General features: G+C 41.6%; 1 protein-coding gene across 2 annotated transcripts in view; it reads right to left on the reverse strand.

Moving 5' to 3' along the window:
- Arhgap24 (Rho GTPase activating protein 24) overlaps positions 1-26,294 on the reverse strand; it is a 217,841-nt gene that overhangs the window by 145,738 nt on the left and 45,809 nt on the right. Inside the window, exon 1 of one of the 2 annotated variants that reach the window (XM_038343968.1) lies at positions 19,840-20,064. The exons of the other annotated variant lie outside the window; for it this stretch is intronic. The gene's annotated coding sequence lies outside the window, so the exon portion shown is untranslated. Of the gene's footprint in view, positions 1-19,839; positions 20,065-26,294 lie in introns of those variants that run through there. 2 annotated transcript variants of the gene reach the window in all.

Raw genomic sequence — 26,294 nt, forward strand, 5'->3', positions numbered from 1 at the left:
CAAAGAGAATTGATTAAACTCAAACAAGTAGAACTATGAATCTTAGTTTAGTGTCGCCTTCTGTCTGTGGTACACTATGACTCTGACGCAGAGAGGAGGGGCCTGAACACGAGCTCGTCTGCCAGCAGGGCACAGAGGGAGGAACAGTCAGCTTTCTTTGAGGTCTCAGCCCAGACATGGTTCATAATTGCTAGAAGAGAAGCAAAGATGATGATATGACCCAGAGTTGAAAACACTATTATTTTTCTCACCTGCTATCTCAAGGTTGGATGGGTCTAAGAAATTCCAAATAATTTGGATCATAGGTCTTGCGAGTGGATTTGGGGCACTGCCAGGGGTTGGACTATGATAGGTATTTGATGACTATCCTGGGGAAAATGAGATGTTAAGAAGTAACCCGAGTCACAAATGATGGCACTGACCTGTAATCCCTGCATTTGGGAGGCGCAGGCAGAAGATTATGAGTTAGGGGCCAGAAGACTGCACAGTTAACTCTAGGCTTTCTTGTGATACCGTCTCTGTCTTTGTCTGTCTACATACACAAACATAGGCATACACAAACACACAATACACATTACACACAAGCACACACATATACACAAACACACACAAATACATACACATATACACACACAAACATGCACATACATACATCTCCCATCTATGCACAAAAAATCTTTAATGTGATATTTGAAGCAAAATTTGAGTTTCTAAAACTTGATCTTTTAGAAACAAAAGGACTACATAGTTCCTTCTGCAAGAGGAGACTGTGCAGACTGAATTTTACGTCAGTACACATGGGAAAAGTATCTTCATACTTGTCTTTGTTTAAGGTTTTCTTAACATAATGAAGATTAGCTGGAAGGTATATGAGGACTGGTGAAAAACTAAAACAAATAAGTCAAACAGGAGAATCATCTGTACCTGTGGGAACCCAGAATGACGGAAAAGGACACAGTGGTCATCGTCTGTACTGACACTTACACCTGAAATGTCCCCTGGGTGATGTCATTAGACCGCACAGCAGCATAGATCCAGCAGTGTTACTGTTCTCTGATGAAGAGAGCAAACAACAGAACTGAGGCCTAAATATTGTGCTCTTAGGCATCTGGCTTTAACTATAATTTTTTTACAGTCTACAGCCAATGACCTCCTCTGAGTAAGAGAAGGGTAGGAAAGAGGGTCGAGAGGGAGAAGTTCTTATTATTGTATTTTCTTGCTCCTGAACCAAGGCTGACCCCTTTATGTGAACTTTGTATGAATTTATATATCAGCATACATATCAATTCTGTGGCAGACACCAATTTCAAAAATATTAGAGAATAAGGCTGGAAAGATGGCTCAGTTGTTAGGAACACTTGAGATTAGCTCCCCTTGCCCATTTCTGGGCAGCTCACAACCACCTGTAACTCCAGCACGAGGGGGGATCTTATGCCCTCTTCTGGCCTATGGGGGCACACGCCACACACATACACACATAAAAAATAGATGAAATAAATCTTTAAAAAAATTAATGAATACAATGTTATGATGCACAACCAAAGGGAACGACGGTGAGAAGTACAGCTACCTGAGCACTTTGTGGAGACAGCTGCAGCCAGGCCCCAATGCCAGCCTGGCAAAGAACCTTTGACGGATTCAGTGTTGTTTCCACCCAACACTGTAGTCCTCTGGCTGTGATTATGAGGAATAACCTGTGATAACGGTGGATTTTGTTGTCACTCATAGAACGTAACATTCACAGAGGACCACAGGGATACAAGCCTGGTGTGATTTGTCTAAAAGATCACATGTGTAGTAATTGGGAGTGGGCCTGCCCGGCTCCTGGCCACCTGGCTAATTTATGCCCCGAAATAACAACACACAAATTGTATTCTTTTAAACACTGCCTGGCCATTAGTTTCAGCCTCTTACTCACATCTTGACTAACCCATATCTAATAATCTGTGTAACACCACGAATGGTGTCTTACCGGGAAAGATTCAGCACATCTGACCTGGTGGCTGGCTTCATCGCAACTCTCTCCCTGAGGAGAGGCAATGCAGCCTAACTTAGGAGAGGTGTGTCATCTGACTGAGCCATCTACCTCATTTCCTTCTTCCTGTTCTGTCTACTCCACCCACCTAAGGGCTGGCCAAGGCAGTTTCTTTATTAAAACAGAAGACCCTCCCACATCACACATGGTTAAGGCCAATTAGGTGACTCAAGGATCAAAGAGCAAGCTCATCAAACCTGGTGATCTGAGTTGAATTCCTGGATTCCCATGAAGGCAGAGGGAGAGAACAAACTCTATGTTGTTGTCCTCTGGCCCCTACACATGGACAGTGGCATAACCCTCCCCCCAGACATCACACACAATGATAATGATGATGATGATGGTAATAAAGAGGAAGAAGAACACATTTTTCCATACTTTGAGCTAACATTTTGAAGATAGCATTGGTGTGGGAAGTCCTTCTGTTTATCTGTTGCTTTTATTGGTTAATGAACAAATCTGTTTTAACCAGTGGTTTAGCAGAATAGAGCAAGGCGGGAGTTCCATGCAGATAGAGGAGGAAAGAAGGCAGAGTCATGAATGCCATGTAGTCGCCCACAGGAGACAGACACACTAGCATCTTGCTGGTAAGCCACAGCCATGTGGTGATTCACAGATTAATAGAAATGGATAAATTTAAGAAATAAAAGTTGTTAGCCAGAAATATGCTTAAGCTATTGGCCAAACAGTATTGCAAATAATATAGTTTCTGTGTGATTATTTTGGGAATCTGGGCATCTGGAAAACAAAAAGCAGCCTCCATCAAAATGGCATCACATTTTAAAAGTATAATATACTAGAATTATGTTTTAGCTGATAAATGTGGTGATATATTTTGTTTGTACTATAACTAATAAAGCTTGCCTAAAGATCAGAGTACAGAGCTAAGCCACTTGTTAGCCATGGAGGCCGGGCAGTAGTGGCACACACCTTTAATTTCAGCACTTGAAAGACAGAGGCAGACAGATCTCTCTGAGCACAAGGCAACTGTGGACTCAACAAGATCAAATCTGTCTAAAAGAGAAACAGAGCTCACACAAAGGTGATTCCAGCACTTGGCATCCCAGGCCTTTAATTCCAGCACTAGGGAAGTGGAGACAGGAGTGATATGGATAGGCAGAGAGAGGAATATAAGGTGGGAGGAGACAGGAACTCAGTGCACTATGAGGAGCTGTTTGGGGATGCAGTCTGAGCATGCAGTATGAGGATTAGTAGGGATAGGTTAACCCCTTTGGCCTCAGTATCCGTATCAGTAAGAACTCTAGAGGCTGGTCACTCTGCTTCTCTGGTCTTTAGGCAAGCTTTATTTGCTATAGTGTAAACAAAATATCACCACAGATACATTTTTTCCTGTGGACTTTATTCATTAATTCACTAGCTACATAATGTCATAAGAAGAGTGATTGAATACACCAGAGAATAATCTTCAGTGCTGTGCACCATTTATGTTCACTCCTCTGCTTTGTTGTTTCTGTAGAATTCTGCTAATCCCTTATACCTGTGAACTGTATCACAAAACTGTTACTCCATTATCTTGTGCAATTCTTTATACAACAGGAAAGTAAAATAGTAGACAGATACTTCAGTAGATACAAAGGATTTCTTCCTTCAAGTTGCAGAATGATTAGCTTTATGCCCTCTGTGTCGTCGTTATTAGATGGTTTGGTTTAGCTCCTGGGCATGAAGAATATCATCTCCTGAAGAAAATGGCAGAAGATATATGATGATATGTACAGTGACTTCTTCATGCTTCCCAACAAATCATGCTGTTTTCCTCTAGATGAAAGCCTCAATAATTTGCCTCTGAAATAATCTTATTTCTTTTGGATGTATAAACAAGGCATTCTGTTATTTTGAAAGAATAAATAACCCTAATGTTATCCCCTCAAATATATCATTAGAGACAAAAAGAGACTATAAAAACTAAGGGTCATCATTTATAAACTTTAAAGACTTGTTTGGAAATAAAATATGATCCAAGAATTTGTCAGGTGCCATTAATAGAACTAACCAAGGAGCTATTATCCTGCCCTTTGAATATTTTGTGGGAAATAAAGTTTAAAATTTCCACTAACCCCATTTTTGTTCATCTGGCTGCGTTTTGAGAGCCTAGTGACCTCCTCAAAATATTTTAAAACCATGGCCAGAAATCAAAGCATATATCTTTAAGAAAATATCTTAGGAAATCTCAAGATAAAAGATAAACTCAACTATGTTTCTATAAGGATTCCTCATCATAGTTCATCATAAATGTACAAGTCAAACTATAGTTAGCATTCTCTTGAAAAGCATATTTTAAAGAGATATTTCAACTCAACTATGTGATTTAGTCTTACTATTTAGGTAAATTTATCCAAGTAAGCCCCAAGCTACTTTGTTTTCCCACAAGAAGAAGAAGGGGGTGGATGGTAGATACTGTGACATTCTTGACCTCATCCTAACAATAACAATTCATTTTTAAAAAATGCTTGCTTTTGTATAAGTGGAACCCATCTCTGCTTCTGTTGTATCTGTCAACTCTGTTTATGTAACTCTCTTAATTTATGATTCCAGGGAAAATATGCCTCTACATCAACAATAATTTTTTCAATACCAGAAATAATACGTTTCCTTTATACAATGATATTTTCAAGCCTAATTAATTAAAAAACACTTCAAATATTAGTGGATAGTTACAATTTGTTGATGCAGGACAGTGGAGGCAGAGAGAACTTCAAGTTGTATTATTGCGATAAGTCAACCAGATATCCCCCAAACTTCTATATAGGAGCTCTATGAGCTCTTAGGGATAAGGCATTCTCCATGAAAATAAAGCTAACAGTGTGTGAGGAGGAGAGGCAGATGTGTTCTCTGAATGAATTGCATTGGGGAATACTCAAATATGGCCTCAAAATCTCTCGTGATGCAAAAAAGAGCTCTACCAGATTAGATGGCTAACACTTTAATTTGTTCTAGATACATTCATGGGGGAAATCATTTTACTGTGGTTTGTACAGAGGTTTTTACTGCATAGCAGAATGACTTTAGTCAAGATTTGCCTTCTAAAGGAGCGGAAGAGAATAATTATAATCTTCTTATCACAAAGAATTAAATACTTAAAATTACATTTATGGTCAATGCCCTGATTTGGTCATTGTACAGTACAAAGCTGTATTAAAAGGCAACACTATATTTTTTTTACAATGCTGTAATTATTATATTTCAGTTAAACATGAGATGTTTGAAGGCAGTTTATTGTACAGAGCTGAGAGAAGGCATTAATGAGGAGAAGTCAAGGGAGAACCCTGCCTTGTGAGACCTGAATGAGAATACATACATGAAAATATGTTCCCCATTCCCCTTCCTGATTAATTCAGGACATTATGCTTTTGACCCTTGGCTCTTAAAATCATTCAGGTAGGCCCACCCCTTTCCTGCTTTTGATTTACAGAATCTGTTAGTGAGTAGAGAAAGCTGAGAGAGCCAGGAAGACAGGGCAAGTGAGAGGAAGGGCCATGGTCTGGGGCTCAGGGAAGCAGTTTTGAAGGTTTAGTTAGATAGGCTTTGTAAAATTAGAATAAGACATTTAGAATGCGGGATTGAGAATTTTTAAAAGATATTGCCGTCAACCATGAACTGGAACATATGTTACACACTTCAAGACTTCACTGGATAAAACAAGCTCCAGCTCCTGGGCTTCTCTGAAGCAGCCCATAGACGATGAGTCCCCAGCGGCCTGTTTTTACACAAGTGGCATCATGAGCCTCCATTTTATTTCCAGGTCTTCCATTTAAGGACGATTCCTCAGGACCAGATTCCTAGTTCTCTCAATCCTGATAGCCACAGTTTAGAGAAAGTGGTTTTGAAATGTATCAAAATCTTTGTTTTTATGAGAATATGATGTTAACTCTTCCCATATTTGTATTTTTATTTTAAAATTATTTGATGATTAGAAATGATATTTGAGTCACTGTTAGAAACAGTAGAATCTCCATCTTATTTATTTCTCATTTTCATTTCCAATGTCATTATTAAGAGTTTCATGGTAAGCTTCTGTCCTTTTACATTATATGTATTATATTTGTTTTGTTTAATGTGTGTCCACATACCACCATAGCTGTGAGCTATCATGTGGGAACTGGGAATTGAACCTGGGTGCTCTGGAAGATCAGCTGATGCTCTTAACCTCTGAGCCATTATATACAAATGATCATGTATTCTTTGGTATCCTTTCTAGTTCCTTGTAACTCAAGAGCAGCCCCACAGTGAGCTCACATCATTTCCATAAGAGTGTCTGCTGAGTTCTTCCGAGTGATCCATGATCTACACTGCACATTGCTGGCAATCTCCACCGTTATATGTGTTAGTCAAGATTCCACATCTCTCTAGCCACATACGTGAGGTAAACAACAGAGGAGGGATGGATCCAGGCTTGTGGTTTCAGGGAGGTCAGTCCAGCATGGAGGGATGAGGGTGGTGTGGGAGGTCCTTCTGTCTATATGTTGCTTTATTGGTTAATGAATAAAGAAACTGTCTTGGCCTGTGATAGGGCAAAGGAACGGAGCTAGGTGGGAAAAAGTAAAGTGAATGCTGAGAGAAAGGAGGCAGAGTCAGAGAGATGCCATGGAGCCACCAGAGACAGACGCTGGTCACAACTTTAGCTGGTAAGCCACAGCCATGTGGCAATACACAGATTAATATAAATGGGATAAATTAATATAAGAGTTAGCCAATAAGAAGCTAGAGCTAATGGGCCAAGCAGTGATTTAATTAATATATTTTCTGTGTGATTATTTCAAGTCTAAGATAGCCGGGCAGCCAGGAACCAACAAGCAGCTCCCTCCTCCTACATGAGGGTGGCAGCACAGCTCACACAATAGCAAACAAGAATGAGAAGGAGATCATACTTCCTAGATAGCTTTCTTTGTTCCTGCCAGCCCATGGGATAGAGACATTTGCTTCTAGGGTCAGATTTTCTCACTTAGTTAATTCTCTCTAAATACTCATCCATAGACATGCTAGACCAGTACTGCCCTGGTCTATCTATAGGCACTTCTCATTCCAGTCAAGTGGAGAATCAAGAATAAATGTCATAAACCTTTTCCTGTTGACCGAGGTTTCTGTCCTGCACAGTACCATAGTCGTTCAGTCCCAAAGAAATACACAGAGGTCTACATTAATCATAAACTGATTGTCCAGGTAGCTCAGGCTTCTTATTAACTATTATAACTTATATTAGCCCATAATTCTTATCTGTGTTAGCCACGTGGCTTGGTACCTTTTTTGGCGAGGCCATCACATCCTGCTCCCTCTGTGTCTGGGTGATGGCTATAGACTCTTCCTCTTCCCAGCATTCTCCTGTTCTCATTGCCCTGTCTCTACTTCCTGCCTGGCTTCTGGCCAATCAGAAGTTTATTAAACAAGTACAAGAAACAAATCTTTACAGGTAAAACCATTGTCCCACAGCATTCTACTTGGAGTTTGTTTTCCTCTTGGCACAATTGGCCTTTGGGTAAGGAACTTCCCATGCCTCAACTATTGACAAAGTACATGGTAACCAGACTAGATAAGCAGGACACAAAGAAAAGGACTTCTAAACCTTGCCAAGACAGGGTAAGATGGTTCTAAATTTTTTCCTTCCTCTAAAAATGGTCTGTCAGTGACACTAGGCCTTAGCCAAAGTTGGTTGCTTCAGTGTTGCAAATGAGACTTTGGGTGATTGCTCAGGTAGCCAATTGTCTCTGTAATACACTGCTCGACTCAAGTAATATATATATTATCTCCCTTCTTAGGCCTTCAATGGGGTTGAAGATTAGATAGTTATAGTTATTTTCTTCTTATGATTCAGGCAAGCCTATTTCTGATGCAAGACTTAGACCCTTTGGAATAAAATGTTTATTAAAATATTTATCATGTGTTCCTTGCTTAATATTATGTTGGTTATAATTTTATACTTGATATCTTTTCTTATTGTATACAGTTCGGTATTGTGTTTGAATCACTCTTGTTTAGACAAAAGGGGAAAGTGATGGGGAAGCTTTGTTAACCAATTATCTTTACAAGGTGGGACCAAGTTAGGGTTTTGCCTTCTGGGACTCGGAGAAAAACAGGTGCGAGGAACGGGTGTGCTCTGTCTGTGTGGTTCCCTTGCAGCACAGCTGAGGTTGGACTTCTTGTTCCTGTTTCGTGAGTTTGCCCCTTATAATAAATAAAATATAATTGTTTTATCTTTTAGCTAGCCTGGTTATATCCCAAACCGAGTTAGTTTACCATTTTTCTATACAACATAAAAGAGTTTCTTGTTTTTTGTTTCAGTGTTGACTTCTGGGCTGGTCAAGGTGAGTGAGCAACAGCTCTATAACATGCTTCATTTCTGACATATTAGTGGTCCAGTTTAGGTCACCAAGGACCTCGTTTTATCATAGGCATCCCAAGGACCCTAATATGTGCTTCTAGAGTCAAAGCACAGAGGAGGGTAGGTAATAACCTGACAGAAACATCTAAATTACTGGGTTGTGTGTAACACTTCCCCTTAGCTGTGCTAAAGACAAATTACTTCAAAGAAGCAGGAATGCAGTGCTCTTCTGTGCTCGGAGAGGTGAAAGCTGGGAATAGATGGTGAAAGCAATTCAAAGCTGCCATACGCTTTAGTGCATATAATTTCTTATCTAGAATCACGTCCTAAATCCTAGTTACTTATTAGATGCCAATATTAATTTTATTTTTAAAAAGACTTTTATTTTTAACTATGTGCATGCGGGTGTCTGTGTGTAGATTTGTACATGTGAGTCCACTGCTCATGGAGGCCAGAAGAGGCACTGGATCTCCTGGAAATAGAGATTCAGGTGGTTGTAAGCCTTCTGCCATGGGTGCTGGGAATCGAACACAGGGTCCTCTCTATATCTAGCCTTTAAAGGATGAGCCATCTCTCCAGTCTGAGATGCCAATATTTTATAGTCATGCCTCCTAATTAATGCCTTAGATGAGACTTTAGTTCTATATAAACATATTAGAGCTCAAGAATCTCTAACAATGAACCCCCTGCTGACAAGACCACCTGACAATAACCCACAGGACCCACAATATAGACTTCCAGTTCTAGCCGCTACTTACAGGAGACAATTGGCCTCACAAATCAGACTCCTAATTTCCCTACTGTAACAAAGGCTAAGCATACAGCAGGGTTTTTTGTTTTGTTTTGTTTTGGTTTGGTGTTTTTTTCCTAGCACTAGATTCTCTGTATGCTGCATAAGCCTGGTACTGGCTCCTCACAGTCTTCAGTAACAACGAAAGCTAACTGATTCATGGTCAAATGCTTTCTTTAGCTATTTTAAAATTTCAATTTTTTTCCATCACAGTTGAGAAAGAGCAAAATCATCTGTGAAACAGTCACACTAGACTTGGCTCAAAACAAAGGCTCTGGCTAGAAAGCCTGGAAGAGTGCTTATTCGGTATTCCCTAGACGAACATACTTCTCAGCAGAGACAAGAGCATACACTGTAGTCATGGAAAATCTGGGAAACCAAAGTGCTTGAAAATACCGTTTACACTACATGGAGCTGGAGCCCACGCAGGCAACGTAAATCTTTCCCATATGTGACGACTGCTCGCTGCCCAGCTTCCAGTCCTGAAGACACACGACAGCCAGCCAGAGCTCCTTCTTAACTTCTAGCTGCGGCCTGCAGCAGCTGTTATGCCAGCAATTGCAACACATCTCATAAACTGGAGAGATATTTCATTTTGGGAAGAGCAACACAATGAAAATTTGCATTTCAGGTACAAATTGAAACCATTTCCATATCTCTGGCCAGGTCTAAAACCTAATAAAATTAAATTGCCTTTAAAATTGTAGCTCCACTAAAACTAGAATTGGCCACAACATAAATGATGTTGAACTCTGACTGAAATCCTAAACACTCAACGTTCTGACCCAGGATATAGTGACATTCTCCACTCAGTCAAGATCTATGGCACTAGAGTCATTTGTGCTGTCTCATACAGGATATGAGGCTTCCTAAGAGGGGCAAGGCGGCCAGGGAATTACCACATTTCCCAAGGCATTTGGTTGACTTTAAGTAGGGTTTCTCACAGCATTGTTAGTGTGCCACCAGAATCGAAATCACCCAAAGCCTTTGCTAAAGAGCACATCCCAGAGTCCCCTACAGATTAGCTGGACCAGATGTTTAAGAAAGGGCAAGGGAAATCTTCATTTTAAGCTGTTTGGGTTAATTTCATACCTAATAAAAATAAAACCTAATACACACAGATTTATTGAGGATAGTGGAAAAGGATATGTAAAACTAAGACTTTAGAAAACAAGCCAGAAACACAGGTGATGAGTCAATAAATAGCCCTACGTGGGTATTAAAGTGGGGCGTGCACCAATATAGTAGCTGTGAGGAAAAAGCAAACTGGTGGTGGAACTGGCTTTCTCAAGGGAATTCTTCTGTACCCCTACCTAGCCTTACCTCTCAGAGTGGGCACTAGGTCTCTGAGAATGCAGCGAGTAACTGGCACTCACTGTCCACCAAACGGCTTCGGTAGCCTGCCCCAGACCCCACAAGGACAGACTACGGTATGCTGATGCTGGCAGCACGCTCAGCTTTGCTTTGCTATCTGGCTTCACTTCAATTCAGATTTCACCCCGGGCTCTGTAGGGTTGATTAACTTGCAGTTCTATTGTAAGTTGAAGCTTTGCTTCTTACAAATTTCGTTCTTGTCAGTTTCATTTATTGATGAGCGCATGTCTCACTCTTGAGTAAAAAGGCAAACAAACCACCATCACAACAATGAAACCAGTCCTGCTCCCAACCCCACCTGTCTATTGACTGGCTTTATGGGGCCAGGCTTATTTAGAAACCACTTTCTTAGCCTGCTGTTGAATTCCAGGGTAGACTCATGTTATAAAGCAACAATTGTGTAGAACAATTGGGTAAAAAAAATAGCTTTTTTTGGGTGAGTATTCCTTAACACCAATAATGCATTGATGTCTTGGGGAATCTTACTTTTAATGAAATGGAAAGGAAACCCAGAAACCCTTCTGAGTTGTCTAAATTGAAGGTTTTCCTGTGGGGTCAATCTCTTTATCCCTTCATCTCAGACTTTACACACAGAATTTTACATTTGCTCTGTTAAGCCTCAAAATCACTGTCATGCCAAAGAAAATCAAATATACTTTCACTTTAGGGAAAACTGTAAGCTGTTATTTCAACACCCTAATTTTCTGTGTAATACAGACTACTAGAAGTAGCGTGTTTAAGGTGAATACTGACATGCTGAAGAATGAACGTCGACTCTATAAAGCCAAGTGTGTATGTTCTTATTCTTTTTTCTACTACAGGCTGCAACTCAATCTAGGAATTCCTTTTAACTGAGCATTGTCTGATATCAGGAACACAGATTGCTCTTTTGACATCTGGAGACAGGGAAGGTGGCAAGGTATTCAGCCTTGGAACACATGGGTATCTCTGGAATTCATCCCACAGACCCGAGTCCTTTCCTTTAGCTCCCAATGTCTGGACACCTGCAAGTTTAGCTTGGCCTTTTCCTGTTCTACTTGAGGCTGCCCACAGGGCAAGGAGTAACCCGGAGAGTATTCTGTACACATCTGCTGTGATGCTTATTTCTAGTTGTTTTGTAGCATAAAAGCATTAAAACTTGATTTAAGGTTTTCAGCCTCCATGTCTTCTATATAGAAAGTGGTTCACAGTTTCCTCTGATGTTAGATTAGACAACTCTGCTCTGTGTTTCCACTTCTGTCTCCCATGAATCCAACAGGCAGAAAGTAGCAGGACATGGGTTTTATTTAGCATTCCACTGTCTTCCAGTGTGCGGTATGTCTTCATCTCCCCCTGATTTTCCCCTGTGTCTCATATACCACGTGTTTGGGGGGTGATAGCAAATCATGTGCTTGTAGAGATGTAGGAAAAAACTCTAAATTGTACTCTAAATTGTTGTTGTTGTTGTTGTTATTGTAAGTTAAACTTTGAATACAAAGTGTTTTTGAAAGGAGGTTGACTTTTTGAAACTCAAAGGGTACAAATAAAAATATCTCAAACTCCAAGCTGTTATTACAGAAATATACAACATTCCTTTCCGAATTATCCTTCTACGGAGAAATCCTTGTCATAAAAAGAATGAGGTGTGAGCAAAGCCAATGGAATGGATTTGGTCATACATTAACATTTCAAATAGTTATTGACTATTGATGATGGGTCCATTATCATGTAATGGGACAGAAATCGTGATGCTAGGAAGGTACTCTAAATGAAACTCTAAAGCAGGTACTCTTAATGAAACACTGGAATGATTGCTACTTTAGTGAGAAACTGGAATCAGTAAGAAACATATATGTAAACCGAGACACTGAGCCATCCTGCTACTCATTCTTGTATAAATATATATTGGATAGGATACATACCTGTTTGTGCCAGTCACACTAGAGCAATATTGGATCTCAGTTTTTGAGATCTACTTTATAGGTACCACCTTACCCACTGGTCATCAAAGACTTAAGATAGACCTGATACTACTCCCAGAACTTATGGTCCAGCTGAACAAGGATGATGGAGCAGACAGTAAGCCCTGACCCAAAGGATGGTCTCAGCAGAGCTCTAGAGGAGAGAAGGGGACAAGCAGGGCTGGGGACAGTAGCTCAGAAGTAATAATTTCTAGGAAGACAAGATCTAGGAATTGTCTACTCTGAAAAAAGAAAAACAAATAAAATTAAAACCCAAACAAACCAAACAAAAACAGAGTACCATCTGTGTGTGGTAAATGCCATGGGGAGATGAGGAGGTGGAGACCATGTGTTTAGGTGAGGAAGAAGGCAGAGACAAAGACAGACCTTCCTGAAGATGGGGAAACATTCACTATGAATGCATAGCAAGTACTTTATCCTAGCTACTTCCCCCTGTATCTTTTGTGTGTGTTTATGTTCATAAAAACATAGAACTTCCATAACATAATACTGATATTATTGAAATGTACAAGTGAATCTCTGGCATGGTTACATTACTCCCGAGAACCCTATGATACATTAGAGGGTTTGCCTTGCAGTGATTCATACTTCATTATGTTATGCACATCACAAATTCCCATTCTGGACCCTCAATAAGTTTAAAATCCAGCAAACTGGGCATAAATGCCTCCTTTTCCAACCACAGCTCTGCACACTCTATTCTGCACGTCCCCAGCACTGAAAGATGGGTGGGAAAGGAAAAAAAATTAATTCCCTGCTTTATTTCTGTTGTAAATTTAGGACTGTAAGTTAATATTCCAAAACTTGGTAGTATGGGTGCAAAATCCTTATAGCAGAAAGCCATTCCAAACGTATGTGTCCATTTAGAGTTCAGTTGTACTAGTTTGGATTGTTTTGAGCAGTGGAAATAAATAGAAACTTAGTTCCTATGCTTTTAAGAACCCTACCCCACTTCCCTACCATGATTATGCAGCTTGATATGATAATAATCAACCAACTGATTAATGAAATAGACTAGAATGCATAATTCTAATGCCCTGGAAAATTTCAGTTCCTCTGAAGGAAATAACTGTAGTGATCTCCAGGAGGAAGCACTAGAAAAGACATTCACAACAGCCTCCAGGAAACAGAGACTGGGTACAAAGAGACATGGTCATCCTCCAGGAAACACAGACTGGGTACAAGGAGACATGACCATTCTCTCTACCTATAGATCACTTCAGAAAAACTTAACTACCCTGAGACTCTAGGACAAAAGTACAATGAGGATCTTAAGCTGTTGTGGGACATTGTTCACTGTGAGAAGATGTGTCACTGTGGCTGGTTTAATAAAGAGCTGAATGCCTATAGCTAGGCAGGAGGAGCTATAGGCGGGACTTCTGGGCACAGAGAGAACTCTGGGAGGAAGAAGATCACCAGCCAGAGACAGAGAAGAAACAGGGGGAGTAAGATTACAAAAAGGTAAAAAGCCACAAGCAAAGCATATTAATATAAATGGGTTAATTTAAGTTATAAGAGCTAATGGGATGAGCCTAAGCTGAGGCCTAGGTTTCATAATTAATAAGTCTGTCATTTTGGGGAGCTGGCTGGTAGGATAGAGAAACACCCATTACATTAAGCTCTTACACTGAATTTTACTTTCAACTTAAGTCTGATTATGGTATCCTTTGGAGTTCTTTTTAAATTATTGTTTGTTTACAGTATGTGTGTGTGTGTGTGTGTGTGTGTGTGTGCGTGTGCATGTGCGTGTGTGTGTGTGTCCTATATCTCAGGGTGTGCAGGTGAGAGGACAACTTGGAGAAACCAATTCTGCTTTCCATCATGTAGTAGGTTTCCAGGTTTGGCAGCAAGTGCCTTTTCCTACTGAGGCATCTCACTTACCATGGATTCTTAAATCCAAATAGTAGAAACAGTCTGCAAATGGGGTCATGTAGTGTCAAACTGCCCAAGATAGATTAACTGGCTACTCTGCTTGCTTGTGTTATGATTCTTAGAATGAATCTTGAACAATAAAGAAAGCTAATGCAAACACTGACTAAAGAATTATTTACTTGTGCTGGTTGTTAAAGAGAGAAATAATTTTACTTTTATTGCTACTCTCCCCTTTGAAGATTTATTTTTCTTTATTTTACATGTATGAGTGATTATCTTCATGAATGGCTGTACACCATAGGTGTGCAATGCCCATGGAAGCAATAAGAGGGAATCAAATCCACTGGAACTGGAGTTACAGATGGTTGTGAGCCACTGTGTGGCTTTTGGGAACTGAATGTAGATCCTATGGAAGAGCAACCCCTACTCCTAACCGAGGAGCCATCTCTCCTACAGCTGTTCCTTTTCTTGAAAACGATAGCCTGAGATCCATTTTCTCAAAATGAGTCATCTTATGCATGGATGCCTAAGTGAACGGGAGATGCACAGAGTACAGGAGCAGGCACAGAAGGGCTGGAAATACAGTAGTCAATTTGTCTACTTTTAGATGAGGAGGCTGAGCCTCAGAAGGACTAGGGTCTTACATATGTCAACTCATGTACATGCCCTAACAAGACCTCAAATAATGAAATTCAACTCAATAGTCATTGTTCTTGTCTATGTAATAAAAAGTTATTGAAATGTTTTGGTTATATATCTGTCCATTCATCCATCCATCCATCTGTCCACCTGTCCATGCTTCCATCCATACTTCCATCCATTCACCAACCCATTCACACACCCACCCACCCATCCACTCATCCATCCCTCCACCAATCCATCTATCTACCCATCCATCAACTCACCTACTCACCCACTCACTCATGCACCTACCTATCCCCCCCATCCACCTACCCATCCACCCACTCATCCATCATCTTTGCTTTAAATTAACACACATGTAGTAGACGGTGAAGTGGTGCAGAAAGACTTAGAGAAAGAACAGTGGTGAGCCACCAACCTAACAAGAGATAACTAAGTTTTCTGCAAGATGGTGGCCATGGGAATAAAGAGAAAAATGTGTCAAGAACATATATTTTTAAATGCTATGGTAAGTGCATAGTGGCTCGTAACCTTAATTCCAGCACTTGGGGAGCATAGGCAGGTAGGTCTATGTGAGTTTGAAGCCAGTATGTCCTATACGGAGAGGCATTGCCATCCAGGCAAGCCTACGTGGTGAACCCATGTTAACAAAACAAAGCAATCTGCGATAATTAGTGTCTGCTCTCTAGGGTGAGGGAGGAGCCACAAAGCAAGGGTCAGTTTCAGTGAGGAAAGCTATGGAGAGCACAGCACTAGTTCCCAAGACATCATTTCAGACTTTAAGTTAGTGAGGAAACAGGCCAAGACCATGCAACGGGGCTGACATCCCCTGTCCTGCAGAGCTGCTGGGAAAGCACACACCAGGGAGAGAAGCCCTTCATGACAATTTATACAAAGCTTAGGACAGGTGTGCTGGGTAGAAACCTAAGTTGGTGGCACTGAAGCTATGGGACTGTATGAGAAGGCAGAGAAAGGGAAACAAAGATGCCCTGGAGACAAAGAGAACCAGGGACACAATACCCCACACTAGCAGGCAGAATTACATCAAGGAGCCTGGCAGGAAAAAGCATGAATGGCAAAAAGCAGAAGGAACTGACAAAGAAAAATCCCTGCTGAGACGGGTGGCTGATTCAACCACCCCTGGCAGCCCTCTTTGGGTAATTTTGGTTTTGTGGTAGATGTGCACACTTCAAAGCACGATGGCATAAGAGACAGGTGAGGAAGCTCACACAGAATGCAGAAATATTTGTTGGTACAGGGAGGAGATAGTATGTGGCTGAGAAAGCCGATTGCTATTTTTAGTGTAGCAGAGACCTGAGCATCAATTGTGCACCGAGGAAAAGCAAAGGTGCGAGAAGCAGGGCACAGTTTGCGAAGCGAGTCTTGGGTCTGTCTTCAAAAGCATTTTTGTGTAAAAGTCTCATAAATACCAGTGGCCCAGGAAATGCTTTAGCAAGTATTCATTAACAAAATGACAGCCATTTCCCAAGTTCCATAGCCTTCTTATGTTTATCACTCCTTGTATGAGGAAGACCTCTGGCATGTAATCTTGACCTCTTCCTTGGAGGGAAGAGAGAACCTTTCCCTCCCCTGGGAACTGTCAAAGAAGAGGGGACATGGCTGACCTCTTCCTCAGACTGAAGCAGATGATACTATCCTTCCTGTCCCGAGTGAATGCATCCCTGCAGACGAAACTCATGTGAGATGGAAAGGCTAAGAACAGAATAACGCACAGCTCTGTCCTGCCTTGTTCTCCAAAGTGTGTACAATGGTACAAAGTTTCCCACAATGTCTACAAAAGAAAACAAGACGAGAAAAACAAAAAACCAGACAACAAAAATGTCCCCAGTCTACAATTCTGCCTTTTAAATAGCTAACTTCAGATTCCATGATGCCTTTTCTTCATAGAAAATTTAAAATTCCAAGTGAGCTCTGGCTAATAGCAGTTTTATGAGTTTATACCAAAATCTAAAGAAGTGTGACTCAATGGCAGTGTTCTTCCCTAACACCCTCAGAAAACCTCAGCATCAAGTATGACCGCTAATCAAGAAACGTTAAGTCTTGTTCCCTGGATTCCAGTTTATGAGGAGATGGATCCCACGGCCTACGGAGAACCCTCCCAGTTTAAGCTTGATAGGGCCATAGCAGATGGTATCCATGAGTGCACACCTGCTTTGGTTTATCGAGAGCAGCCTCTTTCCTTCCCTTACAGTTCAAAAACTCTCAAATCAACCCCTGCCCCAAACACACCTTTATTCACACAACTTTGACTTTTTAGAAATTTTGCCTTGTGAAAATTGAATTTCAGTGAAAATGAGCCCATGATAGAAAGTCCATCTGCGGTTCATATTTCCAATGCGTAAAGCCTACGCTTCAACTGGGATAATATTTTTCTTCCAGGGAAGTCTTTCTATTTATCAAACTCAAGTTGGGAGCAGAAGCATACAAAGATTCTGGACAGCTCCAATCACATGCAGGTCTAAAGTCACATTACACCCAAAGGACTTTCCCCAGGGCATGGCTTGGAATGGAAGACATTGCCAGCAGCATGGTTCTGAAGGAAGTCATATGACCAAGTAACTGGCAAAGGATTCTGTGTAATGTTTGAACTGATAATGGTCATGCATTCATATAGCCTTTTTGTTTGCCAGTGGCTTTACTAGCTTGTTTATTTGGTGTGTGTGGGGGGGTATGGATATGTGGGTATGTGTATATGAAGACAGATTAATGAAAATCATGATTATCATTCTCAAGACCATTGAAACCAGTAACTCAGCTTTGTTCTGGAATACAACACAAAAATGTTGGAAGGTAAGAGGACACATATTGTCATATATTCAACACACATGGCTTGTAAAGATTATTTTATGCCAAATTTTTGCAGTTTAATACAACTTGAAAGTAAGTCAGAATTCCCTTAAGAAACCCAAATCATCGTCCACACAGTTAGCCTGGTAGTACCCATTTCTTTCCCCCTACAGTGTGGCCTCCATACAGAAGAACAGTGGGCACTAGCAGCACTTTGTGTCTTTAGGCTTCCCCACAAAGTCGGATTACGCTCTGTTCAGACACACACACATGTGAGCAGCGTGCCTGTGAATGAGCTTAAATAAAACTCTTGCGCTTGATGAATATTACGTCTGTCCCTCAGGATTAGTTACTCCCTGAATTCTCAACACATACCTCCAGAAACTTTATAAAAAGGAAACCAAACAGCACTCTTTTTTTTTTTTTTAAATCCGATGCAGGGATGTGTTCTGTGTTCCAGAACAGCCTCCATGGCAACCTCTACTACAAACCACAACTACGAACTTGGGCTTGAGCCAAACATCTCCCGAGAACCCAAAATAGATGTCACTGTGTCTGTGCCCTTTTCTCAGCAGAGAAATGTACTGCCTCTCGGTCCATCCATGCTTTCATAAGCTTGTGGGCTCTGCTTTGCTCTTTAGGTTGGCAATCATAAATTAATAATCATGAAAGAGCATTTGAGGTTGTGGGGAGCTGCTAGAGATAACACAAACTGTTTTGTGTAGTAAGAAAATTCATTATTTTTAGATGGACAATGCACATAGAAATAAAAATAAAACCTGAAAAACAATACAGGGATTATGTGAACTTCCGATGGAAGTAACACCCTTGCACACAGTAGGACGAACCCAAGAGTCATCACTGCGTTGTTGAAAAATGTGATCATGTGTCCCCATGCTAATCCCGAATGATCTGGGAAACATCAAATTTCTTTTAGTCCCCCCCTAGAGAGACATAGAACCATACAGAAGATTTCAGAGAGATCAAGATCTGCCAATGGCCGACAGGGCATTTTCACAGGCAAACTTGCCAACTTCCCATGTCAAGAGCCCATGTCTCCATTTCCTGTTTCTAGGTTAGCAGCAGATACTTCAAGCTATCTGGCCAGGCCTGGGGTTAACAGTGGTACTTCAAATGACAGAGGATCTTCGGATCCATTCTGTCAACTTTCTGACCAGGTTGTAGCCTTTCCTTCTTTGGTTCTGGGAGTTCCTAGAGGAGTCGGTCAGTAAGGAGAAGCAGTGGTGTGTGCTGCGCTTGGTAGGAAAGTTGCTCCTTCAAGGTGGGTAGGGCTAAACTATTATGAACTTTATCTTATTTTTGTTAAGCGTTTCACATATCCCAGGCTGACTTCAGACTCACTATATGACTGAGTCTGACCTGAGCTCTTGTTCCTCCTGCTTCCACTGCCTGAGTGCCGGCAGTACAGCCTTTTACCCTGACACCCAACTGAAACTGGTCCCGGGATTTTTAACAAGAAACGACAACAAAGAGAAGCAAGAGTTAAAATGACCGATTAAGTAGAGAGGCAAGCTAGTGTTGAAACACTCATTTAAAGTGTCTTTCTTATTAAATCTTTTCTAAGTCCTGGGCTGAGGAAGTAACAGAGATGCCTGGACCTGCCGCCTCCCACTCCTCTTCTGGGTGGGCTCTGTATTGATTCTACAATTCAAGTTGAAGATGTATTAGCCCCTCCCCCTCGGCTAAGGCAGTCCGCATATACCTCCTATCCAACACACACAATAGACGTTAAATATCACACAGGACAAGATTGGACATGGCTGGAGACAGCTTCTGGATGAATTGACAAAGATCACTTGGTTCCTGAAAGTAAAACAAAACAACCCCAGCAGCTCCGAGGCCAGCAGCACGAAATAGTACAGCTAAAACCCAAACTCTTTGAAAGATTGCATTTTCTCACAGTAAGGAGGAAAAATAAAAGGAAAAGCGAAGATCGAGTGCCCACTGAACTCTTGTACCCCAAGCAAACGGACTCTGACGATTTCAGAGAGGAAAACAGTACCTTATAAGTGACTGGTCTTGTCTAACACAGCTGGTCCCAGAGTCGGCTCGTTTAACTGTCTACTGCCTCCAGTTTAAAGTCAATTCTGTTGGCAAGAAAGCACAGAGCTCGTCTGGAAAATATTTTTTGGACATAAACTGTTCCTTTCGAAGCAGTGGTAGCTATATTTAAGTTTCTTGTAGACAGACTATAAACTCTTCCTGTAGCTAATTTTCTTCCTCCTCCTTCCCCAGACTTAGTCAGTATCCTCCTATCCCATATATTGAAGAAAGAGACAGAGAAACGACGGCGGGGGGGGGGGGGGTATACCTTAAATAATGTAGTATTCGAGCAGTTGGAAAAACAGAACAAAAAGAAGATGAGAGAATTATAGAAAGCTCACAGAAGCTCAGTGCTTTCTCATTCTGCTGATCAGGAAAGGGAAGCCCAGAGAAAGCAGAAAGTTTGAGCTGAACGCCGTCAGTCAGGCAGCTCTATTGTAGTGGCTCCATTAACAGATAAGGTTTCATGACTACCAGTTCAGCGTTTCCACCGCACTGGGCGGCTGGGAGGAAATGACCTCTGCATCATTATAAACCGCGTGAAGGCATTGGCAGTGAGCAGGGAGACAATCAGAACGTGGGAACCACTTGCCATCTGTTATCTCAGAGACAACATCTTCCTCAGCTTCAAACTCCTTAGTATTGAAAGTTCTTCCAGATTTTCGGTTCTCTTTGCGTACCTAGGGAATTATATTTTTCGGAGAGTTTTATGATTCTGGAGTTGCTCCTATTGAGGGTTGTTCCTACACATTAGCCTCCACAGAGCCCACTCTAGGAAGAGATCCTCATATGAGTAGGGTTAGGTTTAACCTGTGATATTTCTGTTCAGAGAGAGGGACACACACAGCTCTTATGGCTCCAGAACTAGAAACATCTTGACTCTGTGTAGTTTCTATGTGTGTGCATGTCTGTATGTGCACAAGGGTACATGCACACATTATGTGAGTATGTGTGGAAGCCAGAGCGAAACCCTGGGGGCATTCCTCAGTTGTTTCTTGAGACAGCATCTCTCACTGGCTTAGAGCGCTCAGACACGCTTGGGATAGTTCCCCAGGATCCATTCATCTTTACATCTCCAGTGCTGGGGTTACAGACTCAAGCCACAGTGCCAGGATCTTTAAAGATTTTTAAAATCTTCTGTTTACAAGGCAAGGAGTTTACCTGTGGCGTCATCATCCCAGCCCAGTGGGCGGTTCTTCCTGCCTGCAGTGTGCTGAGACATTGTTCACCATACATACCCATTTGTTTATTCATTCACTTATTATTTCTGTGTGTGCAGTACACATACATGATTGTGGCGTTGTGTTCACATACACATGAAGGTGCAGGTAACTTGTGTATCCATGAATACAGAGGCCAGAGGGAAGTCTGGTGTCTTTCTCTATTGATTGCTCACAGGTTGTGTGTGTGTGTGTGTGTGTGTATTACATGTATATGCTTACATGTATTTATTTCTTTATCCATTTGTTTTACATACAGTTTTGTCATGCATACCAGAGTCATGGCAATCCTTACCTCAGTTTCTGAGCACTGGGATTATAAGTGACATCTTGCCCAGATCCATTAATTTTGTTAAGAAACACAGATACGTAACATAATAATTTTATTAGGAGTCTTTCATGTAACATTTTCTAGTTACATATAAAGAAACTATTTCCTCAGACTGAAGGTGTAATATTCTTACAATAATTTTAATTTTTAATCATCTGTAATGTATCAATTAATTAATTTATTTGAAAACTATTTATTGGACATTCATGAAGCCACCACACCCTTTCCATGTAGAATTTCCTATGCCAATTCTTAAATTCATTTTTACCCTTCAAACGTCTCTCTTTTCCCACACTAACACTGAGTTACACTGACCCTGCCAACCCCCTGCCTATTTCAGATAAGCCAGAATACAAAAGGGGCCCACGTGCAAATCATCACTACTCTTTGTTCCGTGGGTCTCTGTTCTGAAATCCCACAGCCACAACATTTGACATCTGAAATTCAAACACGACGGGAACTGGCTGTGGCAGAGCTTGTCTGTGCTCCCAGCACAGGTGACGCCGAGGCAGGAAGACCATGTGTGTGAGGATGTAAAACCGTTTTGTTGGGAGCAGTGAGACCCCAGATCCTGAATTTCTTGTAATCCCCTGATCTGAGTGCCTACAGCTGCTCTGAGCACGAGACCTTCAGGAGTTCCTGATGGCAGGAGAGTGGTTTCTGGTGGATTTGGCTGGGGGCGTGTTTATCCCTATATAATCTGCCCCTGAACACCGTAAAGGGGGCATTCATGGGGCTCTGGTATCAGTGTTTAAAGGTCTGTGTGTCCGTCTGTCTCTGTGTGTGTATTCTCAACCTCCAACCCCTTCCCTGAAGCTTGTGAACTGGGTTCTAGTGCACGGCAATTGGAGGTCCCCACCAGGTTTCGGCACCGTTTCAAGAAGCGAACAACAAGACAGACAACAAATGCTCAGGTCGCCCAGGAACCATTTTCAAACTGCTACTTGCTTTTGGACTGGGACTTAATACATAGATGATGCTAATCTCAGACTTACAGCTATCCTCCTGCCTCTGCTTCCCAAGCACAGGGATCATCGATATATGCTACAATATTTGGCCACATTTACTTATTCCTAAACTCTGAAGCTCACTCTTTGGTTTTTATAATTTCGGTTTACTTTTAAGTCATCTGTGTAATATTAGATCAGGGGAGAAAATAATACCCTTATGAGCAGGACATTATCCAGGTAAAATGCTGCAATGACTAAACCTGGGGAGCATATTTCCCAAGCGAGGAATCCGCGATTATGCAAACAGTTCTCCCACCTTGACAAATAAGAGACCGAGATCCAAAACACGAGTCTTGAGGAATCTTGGAAAAATACCCTGCATGTTTTTTTTTTTTTTTTTTGACACAATGTCAGAATTTCATTTTCCTTTCATAATTTCCAATTTTGTCTAATTCAGCTCTGTGAAAAGGTAAAGTCCAGATATTGCCACGGGATGGACGGGTCAAGTGGGGGGCATCCAACGCCCTTATATACACCAGTTGTGTTCTGTCGTGTTTCTGTATTTCCCCAGCTTGGCTTTTCATGGTGACGTATGTCTGATAGGAGCAATTGAAGGAAGAAGAGTGGCTTTCAGACGTGGGTGGAGTGAGGCCCAGTGACTCAGGCGTTTCACACAGGGAAAGAAAGAAGGTGTGGGGAGAGGCATTGACAGCAAGCCATTTAGAGATGGAGAAGGCTGAGCCACAGATAATAGAATAGATTACACTGAATCCAAGAGCCAGTGGCTCTCAAAATAGGTTAAGTAAGATGGTCAACTAGCAATTTTGGTGACCAGGACAATTAACAGGAAATTGGCCTTCAATCCTACTTTATTATTCATGGCATGGGAAGGGAACATGTGCTGTTAATATGTAAATTCTATACAATCTAAAATAGCTCAAGGTTTCACAACCATTTTAGAAAACATTTCTGCCTTTCTATTTAGGTCTCTGGCATGTATTCCAGCCTGACCTGCTTTGCAATGCCCTGGGGCCAGTATCCAAGGGTGACTTGGAGGGAAAGAGACTGTGTTTTAAGGTCTAGACTCATGTGGCTAGCTCTGAGGGGTGCTTACAGCAGAGGTGAGCCCTGGGAAAGCTGGGTTCACGGGCAAGCAGTCTGAACTCGCCACTTCTTCTGCTCCTCTCAGCCTCTGGGTTTATAGGAACATCAGAAGGAAATATATGCTTTGCACTTCACTCTGAGAGCTCTCGACTGGTGGTAAAGAAGGTGGCCACACAGCAACAGACGCTGGGTCGCTCTATTCTAGGCTTCGGGGAGATCTCTGCATGGGAAGATCTCTTGCATGAGGAAATCTCATGCTTGGGGGCTTTGCACACTTTAGGCTGGTACACAGAACATCTCAAATCTCAACTTCATCTAATCCAGTGGTTCATCTTTCCTTCGGAACTTCCCAATGTTCTGTTCCACGTTGTCTAGAATGTTCTGTCTCCATAATTTTCCAGACCTTCCCAGCATTCAGAATTCCTCTTTCACTTCCTCAGCGAAAAACAACCTCTTTATCTAAAATCATCCTCCTTTGGGGAAACCCCATATCCTGTTTCTATAGCTTAGATTTTTTTTTTCATGGCATTACCACTGTCTAGAGTGATCTTTTGTGCTTTTAGAACATCCCCACTCATCTGAGTACTAACGATTTTCTGGAATGAATTCAGAACTGTATCAGACTAGATAGATAAGAGCAGATCTAATTTGTAAATCACATTGCCAGTGCTGAGGACCGTAAAATATAAATAGATATTTGGGAAGTACTTCTTTTTTTCCCTGGGGTCCTAGGGTCCTACTCTTCAGCTACCAGAATTCCCGCTGCATGAGCATAAAGCGCACAGTAATCCATCTCTGCAAGTGACTTCCTGCACATCCTTCTGTGGCTCGGCCATGAGACATGGGAAGTAAAGATGGAGTCCCAGAGGGCTCTAGAGAGTTGTATCTATGCAAGCCATCTCTAAACGCTTGAACTTGGGCCAAGCCAGATAAAATCCTTGATTTGCCAGCATATCTTCTATGACTAACTAGGTGGTGTACACTGAACTAGATACTTGTATTTTCTAGGTCTTCTAGCTCCAGGACACCCCCTCCCTCCACCAATTGACTGTACTCTGTAGCAGTTTCTGGAGCAGAAGACAGCCTGGAACCATCCCTGTCCTGTCCCTGTTGTTTCAACATGCTTCTGTCACCTGGCAATGCTTCAGGAGCTAAAGCAAACCCCTGCACGTGAGACACACTTGTTCTGAGTGGAAATGAAGGAGATGTTGGAGCAGCGAGCTCACGGGCCATTTCATCTTCTGTCTCAATTTGGATCCACATGGATTCCAAGCTTTCTGGTGAGCTGTAAATTAGATTTCCTCTCTACTCTCCTGCCCCACAGCTTTCTAATTACCTGTTCTAGTGAGTCAACTCCTCTGGGTCCAGGGTCTCAGGTTCATTGTGGGGTGATGTCAGCAGCTCAGAGCATCTGGACAGTGGCTGGGGTATGGCCATGCAGGGTGAATCTTTGTTAGGGGAAGATGACAGCCCCCATGCCCTGAGCCTCCTCCCAGAGGCCTCAGGGAGAGGAAATGGCTTTCCTAAAACTGGTGCCACTCAGGAAAATAACTCCATTTACAGCATTAACACAATGAATGTACTTTCATTGGGGTACTTAACTATATATTAATATAGGCTGATGAGCGGCATTTATTTGCTCAGTGAATGAAAATGTATTTATTGATTATCTCCTTGGACAAAGACTTGTATTGATTTTGAAGTTAATGATTTTTCTTTCATATTCCATGACTCATATTTTTTCTGTTCTTAGACTACTGTGCAAGCTCCTCCTTCCCATTCTTGACTGCACTGATCCTGAATTTAAGGTATGTGTGGAAGATGCCCTGTATACCTGTGCATATGTGTGTATGCACATGCAGTATATGAGTGTGTGCATGAGCATTTGTTGAGTGTGTGTGTGCACATGTGTGTGTTACACACAGATCCTACTGTAAACACTTACCTTTTAGAAATGGGACCAATTTGTGAACTCTCAGGGAGAGAGTCACGGTGTTAAAGGCAAGTGTCGATGTGGCATGAAACAAGATTGGAAGGAACCAGAGAAGGCTTCTGTGAGGAATGAAATGAAAATTTGTTCTGAACGTAGGAGTGGATTGAGATTCCAGGCAGGGTACAGTGCACACGTGGGTCACTTCAGCCAGGTCCCCAAAGCTAAAATATGGGATAAGTGACGCTCATGAAGCATACAAAAGAGAAAATGGGCAAAAGATACTTTTTATGGTTTATATATTTTGCTGTTTATTTATTTGATAGAGTCTCATGTAGTCCAGGCTACCCTCAAATACAGCGCAAAAGAACTTGGGATTTCACCTGCCAAGTGCAGGGATTACAGATGTGTCCGGCCACACCGAGTCTGTGATATTCTGAGACTGAATCCAGAGCATCATGGTTGCTGCTCGACAAAGTACTCTAGCATCTCAGCTACATCCCCAGCCCGTACTGTTCTACCCAAAAGGTAATGATTGACAATCTAATTATTATTCTTTAAGCCACTGAAGGATTTTCATCAGAGGATATTTTGTTTTTAAGATGATGAGTGGCTAATTCAGGAGAAGGGCATTTAAGGGACAAGCAAGGAAATTATCTCTACACCAAGTAAGAAACTGTGATAATCTGGTTAGATGGGAGGGACAGAGTGAAAGATAAAAGTCTCAAAACATATTTTGAATTTTCCTCAGGTAGAAGGGTGCTAGAAAAACAAACATACTCTGAAATTGCTGTGGTTTATTACAGAACAATGAACCTTGTATGAGATGAAACTAGTATTTAATAAATCCCTATTACATAGGCGACATTTTTCATACAT

Source organism: Arvicola amphibius, chromosome 1, assembly GCF_903992535.2.
Source record: "Arvicola amphibius chromosome 1, mArvAmp1.2, whole genome shotgun sequence".
Classification (NCBI taxonomy): domain Eukaryota; kingdom Metazoa; phylum Chordata; class Mammalia; order Rodentia; family Cricetidae; genus Arvicola; species Arvicola amphibius.